The 23,245-nt window shown below is 47.8% G+C and overlaps 1 protein-coding gene across 1 annotated transcript in view; it reads right to left on the minus strand.

The window, feature by feature from the left end:
* The window catches only part of LOC141075418 (venom factor-like), a 397,441-nt gene that overhangs the window by 171,209 nt on the left and 202,987 nt on the right, over positions 1-23,245 (minus strand). The window lies entirely within an intron of this gene.

Consider the following 23,245-nt stretch of genomic DNA (forward strand, 5'->3'; position numbering starts at 1 on the left):
AACAATGATCAGCGATACCGGCAGGGGGGCTGGTCGCTGATAGGTGTCACACACAGCGATCTCGCTGATGAGATCGCTGTTGCGAGATCGCTATGTGTGACAGGGGCTTTGCAGTACTTTCCCGAGCTGAGTGCTAGTTCAAATGCTCTGTTGTTTCTATATGTAAATATAGTGATTAGAGTTGAGTGAAACAGGTCGGTCAGAATCAAAAATCGCTGACTTTCGCCAGAGTCGGGTTTCGTCGATCGAAACCCGACCCTAGCGTGAGGTCGGCCATGAGGTCGCCGATCAGCGCGCCAAAGTCATGTTTCAAACGATGCTTTCAGCGCCTTTTCTCACCCAATGATGGAGGATGCACACTGTGGGCAATGCGATGACATGGGCAGCGGCCAGCACCATCTTAGAGAAGGGCATTGAAGTGATTGGCTGGCTGTTTGTGGCATCACAGTGGCTATAAAAGGCTGTGAACGCCGACCACCATCTTACTTCTGCCGATCTTACAATAGGGAGAGGTTGCTGCTGCTGATTCTGAACAGGGAGAGTGTTAGGCAGGGAAGAAGGAAAAAAAAACTGCTTCTGCTGATAGCGCTTTTCACTGTACAGTTAGTGTGCAGTGAAAGGGGAGGATTTTTGTTGTGTGCAGCAGCGCTGGTGGTGATTAGGCTGACTTTTAAGGCTACCTGCTAGCTGCATTGCTGTGTGCACACTGCTGTTCAAACTGCTTTTTTCAAAGCACTCCAAATTTTATTATTTTGTCCTGGTGAGTTACTGAGCGTTCATTTTTTCACACACCATATAGCGGTGTATGCTCCTCACACACTACCGTGTACCGGCTGGTATCACGGACAAATAGAAGCTATCTGGGTGTGACTCTGGAAGAAAAAGCCGAGGAGTTTGTCCGTTTTTCCAGACCTACACCTTAGAGTCGTGTCCGTTTTTCAAACAGTTTCGTATATCTGCTGTTTGATGACGGTCAAAATTAGACAGAGACCGTGTGTGTCATTCCGTATACAAATACACGGAGCTTGACAATTTTCCATACAGACACCATATAGCGGTGTACGCTCCTCTCACACTACCGTGTACCGGCTGGTATCACAGACAAATAGAAGCTATCTGGGTGTGACTCTGGAAGAAAAAGCAGAGGAGTTTGTCCGTTTTTCCAGACCTACAACTTAGAGTCGTGTCCGTTTTTCAAACAGTTTCATACATCTGATGTTTGATAACGGTCAAAACTAGATAGAGACAGCGTGTGTCAGTCCGTATACAAATACATGGAGCTTGACAATTTTCCATACACAGTACAGCGGTGTACGCTCCTCACACACTACCGTGTACCGCCTTCTAGCACGGACAAATAGATGCTACCTGTGTGTGACTCTGGAAAAAAAGCAGAGTTTTTCCGTTATTCCAGACCTACACCTTAGAGTCCTGTCCGTTTTTCAAAGTTTCGTACATCTGCTGTTTGATCACGGTCAAAACTAGACAGAGACAGCGTGTCAGTCCGTATACAAATACACAGAGCTTGACAATTTTCCATACACACACCGTACAGCGGTGTACGCTCCTCACACAATACCGTGTACCACCTTCTAGCACGGACAAATAGATGCTACCTGTGTGTGACTCTGGAAAAAAAGGCAAGGAGTATTTCCATTTTTCCAGACCTACACCTTAGAGTCCTGTCCATTTTTCAAACAGTTTCGAAGATCTGCTGTTTGATGATGGTCAAAACAAGACAGAGACAGCGTGTGTCAGTCCGTATACAAATACACGGAGCTTGACAATTTTACATACACACACATCGTAAAGAGCTGTCCGATTCTCCAACAGTATTGTATATCTGCCGTTCGCTTTACAGTCACTTTTATACCTAGTCAGCATGTGTGTGTGACACTCCGTAAATACATATACGGAGATTATTAGTTGCACAAAAATAATATACAGCTGTACACTTCTGATACAGTTCCGTATATCGGCTTTTTGGATTACGGTCCAATACATACTGTGAGGGCGTCTGTGACTAACATAATATATACGTTGATTTAATTTGTTTAATACACCTTACACAGCTGGACGCTCCTCATACAGTACCATCTCTCTGCTGGTATTTTTGGTACATTTTCCCAAACATGAGGAAGTATGGTGGAAGAGGCCGTGGACGTGGACAGGGTGGTGCAGCTGTTACTGATGGTGGTGGTGCATCCGCTGGTTCTGGCAAAAGCACAATAGCAGCTAAGGCAGGAGGTGTTAAGCCTGTGTCATCCTCTGGCCCAAGGTTGCCTTTTCTTGGAGTAGGAAAACCGCTTTTAAAGTCGGAGCTTCAGGAACAGGTTTTGGCGTACATTGCCGAAACAGCCACCAGCTCTATTGCCTCCTCTTCTGAACGGTCGAAACCTGCAAGCACGGAGTCGTCAGTGCAGGGTTCTGGTCATAAAAAAACCCCTTTCCTTGTGTCCTTCACCCACACCAAAAGTTAAGGATGCGGCAGCCCACACTTCAGATTACTCTATGGAGCTCTTTTCACATACCATGCCTGGGTTATCCAGTCAAATCCTGAATTCCCCAGTCCAAGATGAATCTTACATGGAGTGCACTGATGCACAGCCATTGCTAGATGATTCTGCTGGTACATTGACCCACAGCACTACATTGCCCTCACAGTCTATTGAGCCAGAATCTGACTCTGATGAAACCCAGGTGCCCCTTCCCGCATGCTATACCACCTTACACGGTGACACAGAGGAAGGTAATGAGGAAGGTGTAGATGACTTTGAAGAGGAGGTGATGGATGACCCAGTTCTGGACCCGGATTGGCATCCATTGGGGGAGGAGGGTGGCACTGGCAATAGTTCTGATAAGGAGAAGGATCCGCAGCAGGCATTGACATCGCAGCAGCGGTTATCTAGCAGGCCCATAGCTGTGCTAAAACATGGAACAAAAACTAAAAGAGTTGCAGGACAGCTTGACCAGACGGTCAACTTAGCACAGCGTGCAAGGCCAGAAAATGTTTACCATAGTAGGAAGAGTGCAGTGTGGCACTTCTTTGTCCAAAATCCTACTGATGAGGCAAAGGTTACCTGTAAGAAGTGCGGAAGGACCTTTAGCTGAGGTAAACAACTCAGAAATTTGAATACCAGTTGCATGCTTAGACATTTAATCAACATGCACTTGCAAGCGTGGACGGACTACAAAACCTCAGGTAGCACATGTGCACCTGCTCCGACTAAAGGTAGTCAACAATGCTCCATCGCTACTCCCACTGTAAGACCACCGCCACCATTAAGCACAACACCAGCACTAAATGTGCTAATTGTGGAGGTGTCGTCGCAAGGCCTAAGCACTCAGGGAATCACAATGGTTTTGCAACACAACACTGAATCAAGCCCATCACCACCAATACCATCACCAACCCCCTCTCACTCCATCTGGTCCACCGCTACTTCCCCCATATGCAGCTCTCCATTCCAGCTCACCCTACCAGACACTCTGAGTGGGACAAGAAAGTACTCATTCTCTCATCCGCGTACACTGTGTTTGAACGCCTACATTGCCAAACTAATCTCATTAGAGATGATGCCCTACTGTTTGGTTGAAGGCGAAGCTTTCCGCGACCTCATGGCCTACGCTGTCCCACGCTATGACCTACCCAGTCAGCACTTTTCTCGTAAAGCCATCCCTTCCCTCCACTGGTATGTGAAAGACCGCATTGTCCCTGCACTAAAACAGTCAGTGAGTGGAAAGGTGCACCTCACAACGGATGCATGGACCAGTAGGCATGGCCAGGGCCGTTATGTGTCCATCACTGCGCGCTGGGTTAATGTGGTGGATGCAGGCTCCACTGGGGACAGCGGCAGTGGAACAGTGCTGCCTAGCCCACGGTATAGGAAACAGTTGGCTGTAAGCTTTCACTCCTCCTCGTCTATCAATGAAAGCTCGTCCACAGAGCGCAGTCGCACGAGCACTACATCCTCAGCTGGCAGTGTTGCACACGAGGTGTCCCACTATCGAACAGCTAGTGGTAAGCGTCAGCAGGCTGTGTTAAAGATGATGTCTTTGGGCAACAACAGACACACCGCGGAGGTACTGGCCGACTACTTGCAGCGACAAACAGAGTCATGGCTGGGCAGTGTACATCTTGAGGCAGGCAAGGTAGTCAGTGATAACGGCCGTAATTTTGTGGCAGCCATAGCCCGTGCAAAACTCACACACATACCTTGCTTGGCTCACACTTTGAACCTGGTGGTGCAGTGCTTCCTTAATAATTATCCGGAGTTAACATCCCTGCTGCATAAGGTGCGAAGACTGCTCGCACATCCGTCACTCGGCCGTACACTCCAGTCGTATGCAGAAGCTGCAGTGATTACTCCACCTCCCCAAGCACTGCCTAATCATAGATGTTGCAACAAGGTGGAACTCCACCCTGCACATGGTTGAGAGGCTGTGCGAACAGAGGCAGGCTGTAATGCATTTGTGGGAGGATACATGGACAGGCAGTTTGAGGGAAGATATGGAATTGTCGGGTGTGCAGTGGTCAAAGCTGAAAGACCTCTGTAAAGTCCTTCAGTGTTTTCAGGAATGCACATGGCGGGTAAGTGCAGACGACGCCATCATAAGCATGAGCATCCCACTTATGCGTCTGCTCATGCAAAGTTTGATGCACATTAAGGATCAGGCATCTGCAGAGGAGGAGGAGGAGGAGGAGGGAAGCCTTGATGACAGTCAACCATTGTCTGGTCAGGGAACTGTCCTGGACGAGGTGGAGGTAGAAGAGGAAGAGTAGGAGGATGAGGATGAGGGGGATGATTATTTTGGGCAGGAGGATGTTTCTCAGGGGGCAAGACAAAATATTGGCATTACAAGGTCAGACACAGTGTTTGTGCGTGACTGTAGGGATGTGGATTTGCCAGAAACTGCTCTTCCACCCAACACTGGCAGTGCATCATTGACACCTGGAACATTGGCCCACATGTGCGATTATGCCTTGCGGATCCTAAAAAGGGACCCCATTGCCAAAATGATGAGGGATGATGACTACTGACTGGCCAGCATCCTCGATCCATGCTACAAAGACAAATTACACAACATCATGCAACAGGAGAACCTAGAGCTAATATTGGCAAACAAACAAGCAACTCTGGTAAACCGTTTGTTTGAGGCTTTCCCAGCACACAGCAGCGGTGCTGGTTTTCCCACGAGCCGTAGTGGGCACAATGGAAGAGGTGTTCGTGGTGCACACAGCAGAAGTGGTGTTGGAGACAGGGGTTTAATGACCATGTTGTGGAATGATTTCTCAAGTACCGCTCACACGACTGCTAATACTGTATCGATTAAAAGTGACGGGAGGCAGCAGTTGTCAACTATGGTTACAAACTACTTTTCCTCCCATATCGATGTTCTCCCTCACAGGTCATTCTCCTTTGACTATTGGGCCTCTAAACTGGACGCCTGGCCTGAATTGGCACAATATGCCTTACAGGAGCTCGCTTGACCTGCTGCTAGTGTGTTATCTGAAAGAGTCTTCAGTGCTGCTGGATCAATCCTGACAGAAAAAAGGACCCGTCTGTCGACCCAAAATGTTGATGATCTAACCTTCATTAAAATGAACCATGCATGGGTTTCAAAGGATTTTGTCCCACCTTCCCCTGATGACACATAGGTTACCAGAAAAGTGCCTCGGTTTTTTCCTCCTCTTCCTCGGACTTGCCCAATTATGCCCTTTGCAGCAGCTGAATGTTCAGCCAACACATCAACATATGCCAATTTTTAAACCTCCCTAACTGGACTGCCCACCCCTCCCCCAATGGCTGGGGTCAAGACCTTGCGCACCCGGGCAAGTGCCGCTGCTCTGAACAGGTGGATGGGCCCAATGATGGCCGACGGCAATGGAACAGGGCCCCTCTTAGTACAATACAGTGTCTCAGACGGTGGGAGGGCCCACTCACCGTCAGACACACCAGCGTACTATGAGAGGCCCTGTGCCAGTACCATCGACCACGATTGTGCCACCCCTGCTTGGTCATGGCCACAGCACTTTCAAGTTGCAATACTTACCTCTCCCTGCTCCACCACTGTGTAGTCTGGGCAGTTAAATCCTTCACAGGGACGGCCACTAGAAATTTGGTGTATTGATCAATGATGGTTAAGATGTTGCTATGGCCTATCCTGCTGGCCTCTACCTTCAGATGATCAATGGCTACCATTTGAAATGGACGTCAACTTACAAGCGGATGCAATTGTCGTTTATGATCACCTTTCACAGTTGTGATAGTCACAGACGTGTAATTATATAATTCACCGCACACTCTTGTGGATTATCATGCCAAATAGTTTAAATTTTATTAACACACAATCTGGGAGCGTAACAGAATAATGCAATGGAAGCGATACCATGGGTACATCTCTCTCTGTGATCACAATTTGATGGAGACGAGTAACGGTGATGTGATCCATGCTACTGCAATAAAGCAATCCTTTCTTCACAAAGAACCTTTTTCGCTTTCTCCTCAGACACAGTAATTGAGGGTCTGCATCGCCTCTGCAACATCTACCGGGAGGTTTTCCCGCGATGAGTAATTCCAAAATTTCTGCTAACACTCGACTTTGCATCTATACTTGTATCCAGGTAGTTTCCAGTAGCGGAGATTCTGGACTGGCTTACTGAGATTGAAATGTATACGAAGATTAAAAAGTACCACAACACTGTATACTGGTGTACACTTTGAATACCTTTCCCTTTTCCTACTTTTTTAATTCTGGTGTAATACATAGTGAGCCTGTGAGTGTCTGTGTCTGACTCCAGAAGTATAGACGGAAATTTAACCCTAGACTGGACACACCTGGTATGTGCTGATACAGTACCTTGTTTCAAAAATTTGTATTAAGGTATCATCTGTAGGATAACCAACTGTGGGGGGGGACCCTCTTCTTGCGGCAGACAAACATGAGACTGAGACAGAGTTTGTATTGAACAGGTCCGTTTTTAGTGCCCATCCTTCTGTCGACAACAGCAATTCACCACAGCCGTTTCACATTTCTCTCTACACAGGCCCCGATACCTTCACTTCTTTTGTAGCTATAATCGTGGCGTCCTCTGTGGCTCTTCCACTGTGGCTGGCCTAGGCCCAACCACCACAGCGCTGCACCAGTCTGAGCATACCGTCCGTATGATAGCCCCAGGCCGTCTTCGACTGTGGTCACCGTCCTCTGGGCTACCCGGCCGTAACCGCCTCAACTGTCAGTCCTCTCTGGAGCCTTTCCACTGTCTCTATTTCCTCATCAGAACTTCCTCTTTACTGTGCTCCTTTTGCTGACTGACTCTTCCAGAACCTTCCCTCAGCCTTTTACACTTCCAGTTCTGGTAACTCTGCCCACCATCACCTAACAGTTTCTCTGACCAATGACAGTTATTCAGTCCCACTCCTACACTCTCCACTGCCCTCCAATGGGCAAGCTAAAACACTGCACCCTTTCTCTTTATCTTAGCGGTTTCACACCTACACTGCGCTACACCTCTGCTTCTCACTACAGGCTGGTTTGTCTGTCAGTCCACCTTCCCTACATCATCCATAGTGAGTGAGCGTGTGTGGGTTATGCCTTCTATATATATGGTGAATCGGAGAAACAAATTTTTACACTATACTCGATACAGCTTGTATCTTGTTATACAGTACCTTTGTTCAATATTACGGTCAAATCCATACTGTGTAAGCGTCTGAGAGTGACTACGGGACTATTTATACGGAGATTTCAATTGTACCCTAAAAAATATATACTTGCTATCTTGTTATCCATGACCTTTTTTACAACATTTTTTATTATGGTCAAAACCAAACTGAGTGAGCGTCTGAGGGTGACTGCGGAAATATATACCGATATTTTCAATTTGGCCAACACTGTATACAGCAGAACGCTTCTGATACAGTAACCTTTTTAGCTATTTAGATTCTGGTGTAATCCATAATGAGCCTGTAAACGTCTGTCTGTTACTCCGGCAATATATTTGGAACTTAAAGATTACCCTAACACTGTATACAGCTGTACGCTTGTGTTACATAACCCATTTACAGCTTTTCATATTCTTGTGTAATCTATACTGGGCCTGAGAGCGTTTGTGTCTGCCTCCTGAAATGTATACGAAGAATCAGAATGTTTACACTATACTATATATACCTTGTATCTGGTGATACTGTACCCTTTTTCAACTTGTTATTTTATTGGGTAATCCATACTGAGCCTGTGAGCGTGTGTGTATGCCTCATGAAATATATACAGAGATTTACTGTTATCCATAGACTGTATAGAGCTGTATGCTTCTGATACAGTACCATATATCTGCTGGTATTTTGGGTCCATTTTCCAAAACATGAGGAAGTATGGTGGAAGAGGACGCGGATGTGAGCGTGGAGGGCCATCTGGTACTGATGGTGGTGGTGGTGCATCTGCTGGTAGTGCCAAAAACACAATAGCAGCGCTAAGGCAGGAGTTGTTGAGCCAGCGTCATGCTGTTGCTCTGGAAGGCCTGTAAAGCTCCCTTTTCTGGGAGTAGGTAGACTGCTTTTAAAGCCAGAGTATCAGGAACTGTTTGTGGCTTACATTGCTGAAACAGCCTCCAGCTCTATTGCCTCCTCTTCTGAAGTTGTAAAAAATGCAAGCACTGAGTTGTAACTGCAGGCTTCTGGTCAGGAGCAACCCCTTTCCTTGTATCCTTCACCCACACCAAAAGTGAAGGATGTGGAAGCACACACCTCAGATTACTCCATGGATTTCTTTTCACATACCATGCCTGGGTTAATTAAAAATAGGGTCCATCATGTACTGGAGCAATGTAAATGGGGCTGATCAGACACTGGAGCAGCATCTAAGGGGCACAATATACACTGGAGCATTACAAATGGGGCCCATTATATATGGAGCATTATTGGAGCCCATCATACACTGGAGCATCATCCATGAGGCCCATCATGTACTGGAGCAATGTAAATGGGGCAGATCAGACACTGGAGCAGCATCTAAGGGGCACAATATACACTGGAGCATTACAAATGGGGCCCATTATATATGAAGCATTATTGGAGCCCATCATACACTTGAGCATCTTCTGTGAGGCCCATCATGTACTGGAGCAATGTAAATGGGGCAGATCAGACACTGGAGAAGCATCTAAGGGGCCCATTATACACTGGAGCATTACAAATGGGGCCTATTATATATGGAGCATTATTGGAGCCCATCATACACTGGAGCATCATCCATGAGGCCCATCATGTACTGGAGCAATGTAAATGGGGCAGATCAGACACTGGAGAAGCATCTAAGGGGCACAATATACACTGGAGCATTACACATGGGGCCCATTATATATGGAGCATTATTGGAGCCCATCATACACTGGAGCATCATCCATGAGGCCCATGATGTACTGGAGCAATGTAAATGGGGCAGATCAGACACTGGAGCAGCATCTAAGGGGCACATTATACACTGGAGCATTACACATGGGGCTCATTATATATGGAGCATTATTGGAGCCAATCATACACTGGAGCATCATCCATGAGGCCCATGATGTACAGGAGCACTGTAAATGGGGCAGATCAGACACTGGAGCAGCATCTAAGGGGCACATTATACACTGGAGCATTAAAATGGGGCCCATTATATATGGAGCATTATTGGAGCCCATCATACACTGGAGCATCTTCCATGAGGCCCATCATGTACTGGAGCACTGTAAATGGGGCAGATCAGACACTGGAGCAGCATCTAAGGGGCACATTATACACTGGAGCATTACAAATGGGGCCCATTATATATGGAGCATTATGTGGAGCTCATCATATACTGTATGGAACATTATATGTGACAAATTATTTGGTATGGAGAAATATATGGGGCTCATTATTCTGTATGGCGCACAATGTGGTGGCAATAACACTGTATGGAGTAATATACTGTCCTGTTTTTGAGCTATTGTACAATTTAAATTAGATCAGTCATGTCATGTAAGCAGTGAAGTATGTGTCATTGTACTATACCTATATTTCCGTGGCTTATTGCAGCATCATGAGTTGTGGTATGTGTTAAAGGGGCGCACTGACACTCTTTGGCCCGGGGCACACGAAAACCTGGAGCCAGCCCAAGTCCCCCCCAACTTTAGCCAAATAACCCCCAGTTTTCAATGCATAACTATTATTAGGAAGTAAATTAAGGTTGACAAGCTTCAGTTATAAGAATTGATGATTTTGTCATTGAAATGGGCACTGTAGGTGTGTTTACTGTCCTCCACTCCCTGCCGACTTTGCTTCCCCATTGACTTGCATTGGGTTTCATGTTTCAGTCGGCCTTCGACTTTTCACAAAAATCGGCCGATTTCGTTCGACCCGACTTTTGCGAAAGTCGGGTTTCATGAAACCCGACTCGACCCGTAAAAAGGCAAAGTCGCTCATGTCTAATAGTGATAACATGTATACTCCAGAACAAAAATTGACAGACTGTTAATGTGTAGTAGCAGAACTGTCCTTCAAAGAGGAGCTCCCACCCTCTCACACAACCAGAAAGTAAGAAGACCGTTTAGCTCTCTGCTGCTCAAAAGACAAATTGAAAATAACCCTTTCATTTACCTTTTTTACTTCCATCATTTATTCATTATTAGCTGAAGAGAACGGCACTGCCCTGGCATAGTAACTACAGTAACTACGGTTAGTCTTAACAAATTATAATGATAATATTTATATATATAAAGCTGAGTGTACAGCCCCGCCCACTCCGCATAGCCACATTCGCTATAATATCCCTCATAATCCCATCACAGCCGCCAGACTACTACCCTGTTGTGAGTTCATTTTTCCCTTCACCGTTGAGGTCTGATGAACTCCCTCCTCTGGTGAAGGAAGGTAGTGAGGCTGATTACCAAACACCTGGGCAGCTAGATGATGACTGGGTGGCTGGAATTGAGGACTGGATATAAGTCAGCCGACGCCCTTCTGCCTTACTGGTGATCCTGCTGGATTCTTGAAGACCAGTCTGATTCCTGCGTCTCAAAGCTAAGTTTTTCTGCTCTGCTTTGTACTCTTCAGTTTTGTTTTTGTTTTGCCTTGTTTTTTGGGAGTTCTGCCATCCCCAGCCGGGGGTGAGCTGAATTCCATTTTTGTCTCTGATCTGTTGATCTTTTGCTCTGTCTTCAGAATATACCTGAGTGCTGATATAGTCTTTTGAAGCCTAGCGACTTCAGGGCCTGTTTTTCCTATCAGTCGGTTGGCACATTTTGGATAGGGTTTTTGCGGATGGCAGACAGCGGCTTTCCTATCCTGTCCTATTTAGTTAGCTTGGGCCCCATCATTTGCTCAACCTATCTTTCTATCTGTGTTAGTGTTTTCATCTTGCTTCACCGTCATTATATGTTGGGGGCTGCCTATTGCTTTGGGGTCTGCTCTGGGGCAGTTTAATTTTCCCCTTTCTGTCTTTAGGCTATGTAGTTCTCCGGCTGTGATCGAGGGGTCTAGGGCACCGTAGGAACCCCCCACGGCTACTGCAAGTTGTTGTGGATAGGTTCAGGGGTCTGCAATCCGATAGCTGCCAACCTCTCTGGTTTTTCTGGACTTAGCTAGTATTTTGTTTTTTCCTCCTTCGGTGACTCATCATAACACTACCCCTAATATCCCACATCATCTTATAAGCCAGAGCCCCTGGACTAATACCCCTAATATCCCACATCGTCCCATCAGCCTGGGGTCAGAATCAGAGCACTGAGTGGAATGGCCCTAACGTCCATACCGGGGATCCCTTTAAGAAAGGCATGGGGTCAGAACCAGAGCACTGAGTGGATTTGCCCTGACTTCCATACCAATGATTCCTTTAACCCCTTCACCCCCAAGGGTGGTTTGCACGTTCATGACCGGGCCAATTTTTAGAATTCTGACCACTGTCCATTTATGAGGTAATATCTCTAAAACGTTTACATGGATCCCGGTGATTCTGACAATGTTTTCTCGTAACATATTGTACTTCATGTTAGTGGTAAAATTTCATTCAAATAACTTGCGGTTATTGAAAAAAAAATGGAAATTTGGCGAAAATTTCGCAATTTTCCAACTTTGAATTTTTATGCCCTTAAATCACAGAGATACAGCACACAAAAAACTTGATAAGTAACATTTCCCACATGTTTACTTTACATCAGCACAATTTTGGAACCAAAATTTTTTTTGTTAGGAAGTTATAAGGGTTAAAAATTGACCAGCGATTTCTCATTTTTGCAACACCATTTTATTTTTACGGACCACATCACATTTGAAGCCACTTTGAAGGGTCTATATGATAGAAAATACCCAAAAGTGACACCATTCTAAAAACTGCACCCCTTAAGGTGCTCAAAACCACATTCAAGAAGTTTATTAACCTTTTAGGTGCATCACAGGAATTTTTTTGAATATTTAAAAAAAATGAACATCTAACTTTTTTTCACAAAAAAAATACTTCAGGTTCAATTTTTTTTATTTTACCAAGGATAACAGGAGAAATTGGACTGCAAAAGTTATTGTGCAATTTGTCCTGAGTACGCTGATACCTGATATGTGGGGGGGGAACCACTGTTTCGGCGCATGGCAGAGCTCAGAAGGGAAGGAGCACCGTTTGACTTTCAATGCAAAATTGACTGGAATTCAGATCGGACACCATGTCACGATTGGAAAACCCCTGATGTACCAAAACAGTGGAAACCCCCCACAAATGACACCATTTTGGAAACTAGACCCCCCAAGGAACTTATCTAGATGTGTCGTGAGAACTTTGAACCCCCAAGGGCTTCATAGAAGTTTAAAACATACAGTCGTACAATTAAAAATCATATTTTTTCCACAAAAATGATCTTTTTACCTTCAATTCTTATTTTTCCAAGGGTAACAGGACCCTAAAAGTTATTGTGCAATTTGTCCTGAGTACGCTGATACCCCACATGTGGGGGTAAACCACTATTTGGGCGCATGGCAGAGCTCGGAAGGGAAGCAGCGCCATTTGACGTTTTTGGCTGGAATTGAGATCTGACACCATGCCGCGTTTGGAAAGCCCCTGATGTACCAAAACAGTGGAAAGCCCCCACAAATTACACCATTTTGGAAACTAGATCCCCCAAGGAACTTATCTAGATGTGTGGTGAGCACTTTGACCCCTCCAGTGCTTCACAGAAGTTTATAACGCCCGGGCGTGAAAATAAAAAAATCATATTTTTTCCACAAACATGATCTTTTAGTCACCAATTTTTTTATTTTCCCCAGGGTACCAGGAGAAATTGGACTCCAAAAGTCGTTGTCCAATTTGTCCTGAGTACGCTGGTACCCCACATGTGGGAGAAAACTACTGTATGGGCACATGTCGGGGCTCGGAAGGGAAGTAGTAAAGTTTTGGAGTTCAGACTTTGATGGAATGGTCTGCGGGTCTCATGTTGCCTTTGGAGAGCCCCTAATGTACCTAAACAGTGGAAACCCCCCCAAATGACCCCATTTTGGAAACTAGACCCCATAAGGAACTTATCTAGATGTGTGGTGAGCACTTTGAACCCCCAAGGGCTTCACAGAAGTTTATAATGCCCGAGCATGAAAATAAAAAAATCGTATTTTTTCCACAAACATGATCAATTAGTCCTCAATTTTTTTATTTTCCCAAGGGTACCAGGAGAAATTGAACCCCAAAGGTTGTTGTCCAATTTGTCCTGAGTACGCTGACACCCCATATGTGGGAGAAAACTACTGTATGGACACACGTCGGGGCTCGGAAGGGAAGTAGTGACGTTTTGGAATGCAGACTTTGATGGTATGGTCTGCGGGAGTCATGTGCGTTTGGAGAGCCCCTGATCTACCTAAACTATTGAAACTCCCCACAAGTGACCCCATTTTGGAAACTAGACCCCCCACGGAACTTATCTAGATGTGTGGTGAGCACTTTGAACCCCCAAGTGCTTCACAGAAGTTTATAACGCCCGGGCATGAAAATAAAAAAAATCATTTTTTTCCACAAAAATGATATTTTTGCCCCCAATGTTTTTTTTCCTAACGGTAACAGGAGAAATTGGACCCCAAAAGTTGTTTTGCAATTTGTCCTGAGTAGGCTGATACCCCATATGTGGGGGTAAAACACTGTTTGGGCGCATGGCAGAGCTTGGAAGGGAAGGAGCACCATTTGACTTTTTCAACTCAGAATTGGCTGGAATTGAGATCAGACGCCATGTTGCGATTGGAGAGCCCCTGATGTGCCAAAACAGTGGAAACCCCCAATTCTAACTCCAACCCTAACCCCAACACACCCCTAACCCTAATCTCAGCCCTAACCCTAGCCCTAACCCTAACCCTAGCCCTAACCCTAGCCCTAACCCTAACCCTAGCCCTAGCCCTAACCCTAATGGGAAAATGGAAAGAAATATATATTTTTTATTTTATTATTTTTCCCTAACTAAGGGGGTGATAACGGGGGGTTTGATTTACTATTTATGGCGGTTTTTATATTTGGCAGCTGTCGCACGCTAAAAGACGCTTTTTATTGTAAAAATAGTTTTTGCATCACCACATATTGAGAGCTATAATTTTTCCATATTTTGACCCACCGAGTCATTTGAGATCTTATTTTTTGTGGGACGAGTTGACGTTTTTATTGGCACCATTTTTGGGCACGTGACATTTTTTGATCGCTTTTTATTCTGATTTTTGGGACCCAGAATGAACAAAAACCAGCGTTTCATGAATTTCTTTTTGGGGGGTGCATTTACACCAGTCTGCGTGTGGTAAAATTGATAAAGCGCTTTTATTCTTCGGGTCAGTACGGTTACAGCGATACCTCATTTAGGTCGTTTTTAATGTTTTGTCGGTTTTATGCAATGAAAACTATTTTATATAAAAAATAATTATTTTTGCATCACTTTATTCTGCGAGCTATAACTTTTTTATTTTTTCGCTGATGACGCTGTGTGGCAGCTCGTTGTTTGCGGGACAAGATGACATTTTCAGTGGTACCATGGACATTTATATTCATCTTTTTGATCATGCGTTATTGCACTTTTTGTTTGGCGGTATGATAATAAATCATTATTTTTTGCTTCGTTTTTTATTTTTATTTTTTAAGGGGTTCACTAAAGGGGTTAACTAATGGGACAGTTTTATAGGGCAGGTCGTTACGGACGCAGCGATACCTAATATGTGTACTTTTATTTAATTTTTTTTTATTTCCAAAAAATGGATTTATTGGGGGAATTTTTTTTTTCCTAATTTATTTGGCGTTTTTTTTAAAATTATTTTAACACTTTTTTTTTTTTTTACTTTATTACATAGTCCCAGGTGGGACATCACTGTCCTGTGACAGATCGCTGATCTGTCACATCACAGATCACTGTGACAGATCAGCGATCTGTCACAGGCAGTGCAGCAGGCTTCCTCATGACTGCGCTTTGGATTCAGGGGCCTGCAGGGAAGGAGCCCCCAGCAGCAGTGCTGCACATTGCGCTGCTGTGGGGGGCTCAGGGAAGCACGGAGGGAGCCCCCTCCCTGCCGATACTTCCCTTTAAACACCGGTACACAGCGATCATGTTTGATCGTGGTGTGCAAGGGGTTAACGTGTCAGGGGCGGTCCGTGACCGCCCCTGACACATTGTGCCAGATGTCAGCTGTGATAATCAGCCGACACCCGGCCGCTCATCGCGCTAGATGTACTATCACGTCCATGGGCATAGGGGCCCGGGTCCCATGGATGGGATAGTACATCTGATGTCAGGAAGGGGTTAATAGAAGCCTGGGGCGACAATCAGAGCGCTGAGGGATTACCATAACTTCCATACCGAAGATCCCTTTAAGAGCGGCCTGGGGTCAGTACCAAAGCGCAGAGTGGAATTGCCCTAACTTCCATACCAATGGTCCCTTTAAGAGGCCCTGGGGTCAGAACCACAGCGCTGAGTGGAACGGTCCTAACTTCCATACCGGGGATCCCTTTAAGAGAGGCCTGGGGTCAAAACCAAAGCGCTGGATGGATTTGCCCTAACTTCCATACCAATGATCCCTTTAAGAGAGGCCTGGGATCAGAACCAGAGCACTGAGTGGATTTGCCCTGACTTCTATACTGAAGATCCCTTTAAGGGTGTGTGCACACGCTGCAGATTCTGCTGCGGATCCGCCGCAGTTTTTGCTGCGGTGTACAGTACCATAATATCCTATGAATATCAAAAACCGCAGTGCAGACGGAGCGGATTTTTCCGCGCGGATTATCTGCGGTTTTCAATCCGCAGAAAGAATTGACATGTCAATTCTTTCTGCGGATTCTGCTGTGGTTTACCATCTCCTCCATTGTGGAGATGAAAAACCACAGGGCAAAACCGCAGGGCAATCCGCAGGTAAAACCGCAGGTCTTTTGACCTACAGATTTACCTGCGGAATGTCAGGACTCTAATGTCAGGACCCTGTCAGCGTCGGCAAACTGCCACGCAGAGCAGGGTGACTTACCCACACTATGGGAGAGCGCGGGGTCCAATACTGTAGTGATGGCTCAAGCAGACAGGACCCGCAGCACTGAAAATAGTAAGGAGTCCCAGGACCTACGATCATGTGACTGCAGGGGGCGGGGCTTAGCGTCCTACTGCTGCTGCTCCAGATGATGTAATGTACCTACTGTGGGGAAACCTGTAGAAGAGGAGAGGAAAACGCAGGTCAGACAAGCGAGGGTTCGTACACGAAGAGGGCTGTGCGGTACCAGAGGGACGAGCAAAGAATAGTCAAGCCACAGGCAGAGAGTCATACACTAAGAGGTAGCGCAGTACAAGAGGGACAGGCAGAACTCGTAACAGGGTCAGAACCGGATCAAAATCAAACAAGCAACAAGTTATCAGGCACAAGGAACACGTACGCACGAGGTCAACCAACTCAGCCGAGGGCAGGAGTATAACTGACACCGGACCTAGGTCAAGTGAGCATTAAATAGCCGCCCTCTGCCAGAGAGAGGCAGAAACAATTAACCCCTGTCTGACCAAGCGGGTCAAAGACAAACCCCATCCTGGATCATGACACGGATTTTACAAAATCCGCGTGGCCAAATCCGCAGAGCATTCCGCAGCATGTGCACGTACCCTAGGGAAGATGTGCCTATGGGATGTGTCACGCTGCCTGTCACGCCGCGCTCACCTGGGGGCAGGACCTCTGTCCCAACGTCACCTCTTCCAGAGCTGCGGCCGCTCCAGGGGTCCCACCGGGTGCGCACGCGCACCTCTCGTACTTCGGTTCAGGTTTTCTCCATGTTCTGTGTGCGCACGTGCGCTCTTCTCAGCTCTGTCTCCAGGTCCGTCCTCTCTATGGTATTGGAGGACTTGACCCGGAAGCCCTAGTGATCATGTGCTATATCAGGCTACCTCTTCCTATGGGAGGTGCCTGATTATTGTTGTGCTTCCTGGCTTGGTCTGTCGTGTCCCCGCCTGGCTGTGCGCTGTATTCGGGTCCTCTGCCTTATACTCGTTGTGCCTCTCGGCACACGCTCTGGACCTGCACTCTGCCTTATACTCCGTTGTGCCTCTTGGCACACGCGCTGAACCTGTACTCTGCATTGTTCTCCGCTGTGCCTCTCGGCACACGCTCTGGACCTGCACTCTGCCCTGTACTCTGTTGTGCCTCCTGGCACACGCTCTGAACCTGCACTCTGCCTTGTACTCTGTTGTGCCTCCTGGCACACGCTCTGAACCTGCACTCTGCCTTGTACTCTGTTGTGCCTCCTGGCACACGCTCTGAACCTGCACTCTGTCTTGTACTCTGTTGTTCCTCCTGGCACACGCTCTGAACCTGCACTCTGCCTAGCACTCTGTTGTGCCTCCGGGCACACGCTCTGATCTAGTGCTCTGTCTCATGCTCAGTTGTGCCTCCTGGCACACACTCGGTTCCTGTACTCTGTTGCACCTCCTGGCACTCCTGCTGCCTAACTCAGTACTCTAATGTGCTCCTTTGCACACGTTCTACTTTGCTCACACCCTGACGTACTAGTCGCTGCACGCCATACGTACTCTCGAGTACCGTCCGGTACAACACGTATCCCTGTGTCCACGCTTTACACGTTCCTGCAGACACACTCACTCATGTCTCCTGCGAGCCGGCCACCTGGTGCCAGCAGTCGTGGTACTTTACCCCCTTGGTCTTGCTCCTGACACTCCCTGTATAGGGGGTGGTCCTCACTAGGTCTGCTCGCCCTGGGAGGGTTGGTGCCATGACCCAGAGGGTCCACTCCAGGAGTCGTCACAGTATAATCAGGCCATGGACCCCGATGGTACTGCGGTCCCCGTCCAAAAGGAGATGGTGTTCCTCCGGGAAAACCAGACTAGGATTATGTCTTTTCTTAAGTCCATGGAGTCCCATTTATCTGCCTTACAGTCCTCTGACCCTGGCCAGTTGGCCAGCCTCCAGCAAGAACTCACGCAGCAATGTGACACCCAGGCCCATATCCTCAACTATATGGTGTCAGTAAATAATCGGCTCCTTTCCATACAATCCATTTCTGCCCAGTCCTCGGCTCCGCACCCGCTGCCGCGCTTATGCAAGCCACCCTGATATAGTGGTGACCCTAAGTTTTGTCGAGGATTTCTGAACCAATCCCGGTTACATTTTGAGCTTTTGCCGCAGCACTATCCCACCGAGAGCGCCAAAATTGCCTTTATTGTTTCCCACTTAGAGGGGGAGGCGTTAGCATGGGTGAATCCCCTCTGGGAACGTAACAATCCACTCGTCTCAGCTTTCCACCTTTTTGGACACCTTCCGCAAGGTGTTTGACGAGCCGGGTCATCTGGCTTCCACCACCGAGTCCCTCTTTAACCTCCATCAGGGTACCCATTTTCGTACCTTGTCCTCCGTACTCGGTTGGAACAACGAGGCCCTCGTAGGGGTCTTTTGGCATGGTCTGTCTGGTTGGATCAAAGATGAACTGGCAGGCCGGGATACTCCCACCTCTTTAGAGGATCTGATCTCTCTGGCGACACGCATAGACCTGCGGTTGCAGGAGCGTGCCCGTGAATCAGCCAGAGAGAGAAGGCCTTCCGGCCTCCCATCGACTACCCGCAGATCTCCTCACTCGCGCGCCATGCCTTCTGCATCCTCCGTTTCAGAGCCTATAGAAGTGGACTGTGGCAAGTCGGTCGAACAGCGTCGCGAGGAGAGGCTTAATCTTGGTCTCTACCTTTACTGTGGGAGTTCCTCTCATCTCCTTTGTTCTTGTCCCAAGAAGCCAGGAAACTTCTCTTCCTAGGATTATTGGGAGAGGCCTCCCTAGGTGTCCGTGACTCCTCTCCCTCCCTGGTCATGTCCGTGTTACTGAATCTGGGTACCAAGCGTTATTCAGAGGAGGCTTTTCTGGATTCTGGCGCGGATGGGAATTTTATCACACTCGAGGCGGTTAAAAAATACTGGATTCCTGTCAGATCCCTGGGAACTCCTCGGTTGATACTTTCGGTCAATGGTACATCCTTGCAAGAGATCGTTACCCAGGCCACCGAAGAGATCGAGCTTCAGGTCGGAGCCCTGCACTGGGAGAAGATCTCCTTTCACGGCAGGTCTACTATGTCTCACACGCTCCTTCTAGGTCTCCCTTAGCTACGGACTCTTGAGCCAACCCTGGACTGGCGGTCGGGCGATATACTCCGCTGGGGACCGATCTGTCAGGAGAAGTGCCTGTTGCCCGTCCATCCGATGAAATCTGCCTGTCCGTTCTCGGCACCTACGGGTTTGCCGTCGGCTTACTGATCCTTTGCAGACATCTTCGACAAGAAGGAGACCGAGACTCTGTCCCTCCATCGGCCATATGACTGTCCGATTGATCTCGTTCCTGGTTCTATGCCACCCAGGGGTAGAATATATCCGCTATCCCCTGCTGAAACACAAGCGATGTCTGAGTATATCCAGGAGAACCTTGCTAGAGGTTTTATCCGTAAGACCTCCTCACCCACTGGAGCGGGATTTTTCTTTGTCAAAAAGAAGGACGGCTCCCTCCGTCCCTGCATAGACTACCGAGGGCTGAACGATATCACGGTCAAGAACAAGTACCCATTGCCATTGATCCCGGAGCTCTTTGACCGGCTTAGAGGAGCTTGAATTTTCACCAAACTGGATCTTCGTGGGGCCTACAACTTGATCCGCATTCGTTCCGGTGATGAGTGGAAGACCGCCTTTAACACCCAAGACGGTCACTATGAGTACTTGGTCATGCCCTTCGGCCTCTGCAATGCCCCAGCGGTGTTCCAGGAGTTCGTGAATGACGTCTTCCGGGATATGCTGTACTCCTGCGTGGTAGTCTATTTGGATGATATCCTCGTTTTTTCTCCAGACCTCTCCGCCCACAGAAAGAACATGCGTCAAGTCCTCCAGCGCCTGAGGGAGAACTGCCTTTATGCCAAGCTCGAGAAATGTGCCTTCGAGCAAACGTCCCTGCCATTCTTGGGGTACATTATCTCGGACTCTGGTCTACGCATGGATTCAGCGAAGGTGTCCGCCGTCCTCGATTGGCCACGGCCCCATGGGGTGAAGGCAATCCAACGCTTCCTTGGTTTTGCGAACTACTACCGACAGTTCGTTCCCCATTTCTCCTCGTTGGTTCACCCCATCTCGTCCCTTATCCGCAAAGGAGCTAACCCAAATGCTTGGCCCTCTGAGGCTGAAGAGGCCTTCCAGTCGTTGAAACAAGCCTTCACCTCTGCTCCGGCCCTTCATCGACCTGAGGTTAGTAGACCTTTCACTCTCGAGGTGGACGCATCCTGTACTGGGGCTGGTGCAGTCCTTCTGCAGAAATCTTCTTCTGGACGTTTTTTCACCTGTGGCTTCTTTTCTAAAGTATTTTCCTCCACTGAGCAGAATTACTCCATTGGCAACAAAGAGCTATTGGCTATTAAATTGGCCTTGGAGGAGTGGAGGTACTTACTGGAAGGTGCCATACATCCGTTCAAGATCTTCATGGACTATAAGAACCTGGCGTACATCCAGTCCACACAGAGGCTCAATCCTCGGCAAGCCAGGTGGTCCTTATTCTTCGCCCGCTTTGACTTTGAACTACATTTTCGCCCGGCGATAAAAACGTTAGAGCGGATGCATTGTCAAGATCATTCCTGTCATCTGATGCAGAAGAAGAACCCTCTCATATCATTGACCCGTCCAAAGTAATTACCATGGCTCCTATCAAGTTACCCATGTTACCTCTGGGAAGAACCTTTGTGGCTGAGAATAACCAAAAACGAGTGTTAAACTGGGGACATTCGTCCAAGATTGCCGGCCACGTTCGTGTCAAAAAGACTTTGGGCTTAATCTCTCGCTACTATTGGTGGCCTTCTCTCTCCCAGGACATTAAGGACTTTGTGGCATCTTGCCCTTCCTGTGCCCAGAACAAGATACCCAAGCACCCTCCTGTCTTCTGCTCCCGCTTCCCGTTCCGTCGGCTCCATGGCAGCACATAGCCATGGTTTTCGTTACTGATCTGCCTCATTCTTCCGGTTGTACTGTGGTCTTAGTGGTTGTAGACCGATTCTCAAAGATGGCCCACTTCATTCCTCTTCCTGGACTACCCTCTGCTCCTGATTTGGCGAAGATCTTCATTTCTCATATCTTCAGAATTCATGGCTTCCCTCGGCACACCGTGTCGGACAGAGGGATCCAATTCACCTCCCGGTTCTGGAGAGCTCTATGCGGACTCATGAAAGTGTCATTGGATTTCTCTTCTGCCTATCACCCCCAAACCAATGGGCAGGTTGAACGTACCAACCAGATCCTTACATCCTACCTCCGGCACTTTTCAAATGCTCATCAGAATGACTGGGTCAGTCTACTTCTTTGGGCTGAGTTCGCCTACAATAATCACTCCAGTGAATCGTCCACCAAGTCTCCTTTCTTCATTGTCTTTGGACAGCATCCCAGTGTGCCTCTACCGGTACTTCCTGTCTCGGGGGGTACCTGCTGCCGATTCTCTGTCTGTGGAGTTCTCCATGGTATGGCAGGAGACCAAAACCACTCTCGAGAAAGCACGGGACAGAATGAAATTACACGCTGACAAGAGGCGCCTGGACATTCCCCCATATCTCCCTGGTGACAAGGTGTGGCTTTCCACCAAATACATCCACCTTAAGGTACCATCTTACAAACTGGGTCCCCGTTACATTAGTCCTTTTGAGGTCCTCAGGCGTATTAATGATGTTGCATACAAACTGAAGCTACCTCCTTCGCTCCGTATTCCCAATTCCTTCCATGTGTCTCTACTTAAACCTGTGGTACTTAACCGATTTCATCCTTCTCCAGGCCACACACCCCAGCCTGTTGGCATGGGGGATGAGTTTGAGGTGAATGACATTTTGGCCAATGAAGAAGGTAAGAGGGAAAACCATGTTCTTAATCGATTGGAAGGGTTTTGGCCCTGAGGAAAGGTCATGGGAACCCAGGGAGAATATCCACGCACCCCAGATTTTGTCTAAGTTCCTCTCCAGCTTTAGAAAGAGGGGGCGTAAAGGGGGGTACTGTCACACCGCCTGTCACGCCGCGCTCACCTGGGGGCGGGACCTCGGTCCCGACGTCACGTCTTCCGGAGCTGCGGCCGCTCCGGGGGACCCGCCGGGTGCGCACGCGCACCTCTCGTACTTGGGTTCAGGTTTTCTCCATGTTCTGTGTGCGCACGCGCGATGTTCTCAGCTCTGTCTCCAGGTCTGTCCTCTCTATGGTATTGGAGGACTTGACCCGGAAGCCCTAGTGATCATGTACTATATAAGGCTACCTCTTCCTATTGGAGGTGCCTGATTATTGTTGTGCTTCCTGGTTTGGTCTGTCGTGTCCCTGCCTGGCTGTGCGCTGTATTCGGGTCCTCTGTCTTATACTTGTTGTGCCTCTCGGCACACGCTCTGAACCTGTACTCTGCCTTATACTCAGTTGTGCTTCTTGGCACACGCTCTGAACCTGTACTCTGCCCTGTACTCCGCCGTGCCTCTCGGCACACGCTCTGGACCTGCACTCTGCCTTGTACTCTGTTGTGCCTCCTGGCACACGCTCTGAACCTGCACTCTGCCTTGTACTCTGTTGTGCCTCCTGGCACACGCTCTGAACCTGCACTCTGCCTAGCACTCTGTTGTGCCTCTGTTTTACTTTACCCCCTTGGGCTTGCTCCTGACACTCCCTGTATAGGGGGTGGTCCTCACTAGGTCTGCTCGCCCTGGGAGGGTTGGTGCCACGACCCAGAGGGTCCACTCCACGGTCGTCACAGGATGGAGGATGTG

Source organism: Dendrobates tinctorius, unplaced genomic scaffold, assembly GCF_039654945.1.
Source record: "Dendrobates tinctorius isolate UK_male_01 unplaced genomic scaffold, ASM3965494v1 ptg000351l, whole genome shotgun sequence".
Lineage (NCBI taxonomy): Eukaryota > Metazoa > Chordata > Amphibia > Anura > Dendrobatidae > Dendrobates > Dendrobates tinctorius.